General features: G+C 37.2%; 1 protein-coding gene across 1 annotated transcript in view; it reads left to right on the top strand.

The window, feature by feature from the left end:
• sh3bp5b (SH3-domain binding protein 5b (BTK-associated)) overlaps positions 1–1,467 on the top strand; it is a 49,351-nt gene that overhangs the window by 33,413 nt on the left and 14,471 nt on the right. The window lies entirely within an intron of this gene.

A 1,467-nucleotide genomic window follows, 5' to 3' on the forward strand; every position in this document is an offset into this window, starting at 1 on the left:
GGAGAGTGTCCATAGACCGAGACAGCTGATAGGACACTGTGGACTAGAACTGCTCACAACTGACACGATTTCCCAAATTTTCAGTGCGTTTAAAGCTCATGTTGCATCGACTGCATGTACATTGTATGTAAATAAAACAATAATCAACACACATAATAATTTAAATCAGCTCAGGTAAAAGGCTTCCCACATAACGATCAGTTATCCAGTAATTGTGTAAATAAACGCAACACATATACACTAATATTCACTCTTTTAATAAAAAGACAATATTGACCACACTAATTTATCAGCTGTAGCCTTGTTTATTCATCCTAGCATTGATGCTGATACCCTTTACATTAAGTCCCTAATTTCATTTTTGTTTTTCATGTACCGTGATGGTTGATGTCAATTTCCAATTAATTTATGTCAAAATAGTCAAACTTGAGTAGTAAATACTATGAATATGTTGGGATAAGGGGATTAGATGTTTGATTTGGTGTCACATAAACACAAATTCATGTTTTCTTTTTTAGTACAATTCATGCACACATGTATACGGATACTCACTCCATTATTACAGGAATCTGTAACGACTTTCTGTCTCTAAGTGGTCCCTGCTAAATCCCTAAAGAGAAGAGAAGGAGACAGCAACACAGAAACAAACAGCAAACTTTGTACAGTAACTCAGCCGGCATAAAGTGGGTCAGTGGAATCAACTTCGGATTTAATATTCAGTAAACTGTCTTCAGCTGCTCCATACTCTTCATACTTTTCTCACTGAGCCTGAGAAATGTGTCTTACTCTGCGGTTCTTTACAGTTTTGGTTTATTTATTTCCCCACTTCCTTGCTGAGCTCTTCCTGACTCGAGTTGTTTTCTTCAAAACTTCCAAAAACTTGTCAAACACATCTGGGATGATTCCTCACATTTCCATTGTTTTTAGAGAAGTTTGACATCCTGTATTCTGTGTTATGTTTGCATACACGGAAGGGTTGCATGATATTGACAAAATGTGATATTGCGATTCATCGCTTATGAATATTACGATGTCAATATACATTTTTCTATTTTTAAACATACGTAAAATTACAAAAGTTAAGGGAAAACGCATCGTAACAATATTCATAGATTCATAACAATATAGTGCACAGTGCCATTCGGAGCCATTTATAAGTCAGGAATGAAAAATACTTTGTCTATCCGACTCCAAACTCTGCCTGCACGGCCTTTTCATAAAGTTCCTGGGAGAAATGGGTTTGGGTTGGGATTTGGTACCGTTCGTCTAGTTCACCCAGAAGCTTCTTGAAGCCTTTTTATCCTCTGTGTCTTGGGCCAGATAATATGTTATAGCATTGGGAATTTCGGTGTGTCTCTTCGAGCTCTTGACGTACTTTGTGCCACTAGCAAAAATCACTCGCTAGCGAGGCTAGCTACTGTTTGGCTAGCTCTGGTGTATTCATTTTTTTTTTTTTTTTGGGATGGT

The sequence above is a fragment of the Etheostoma spectabile genome, chromosome 6 (assembly GCF_008692095.1).
Source record: "Etheostoma spectabile isolate EspeVRDwgs_2016 chromosome 6, UIUC_Espe_1.0, whole genome shotgun sequence".
NCBI classification, from domain to species: domain Eukaryota; kingdom Metazoa; phylum Chordata; class Actinopteri; order Perciformes; family Percidae; genus Etheostoma; species Etheostoma spectabile.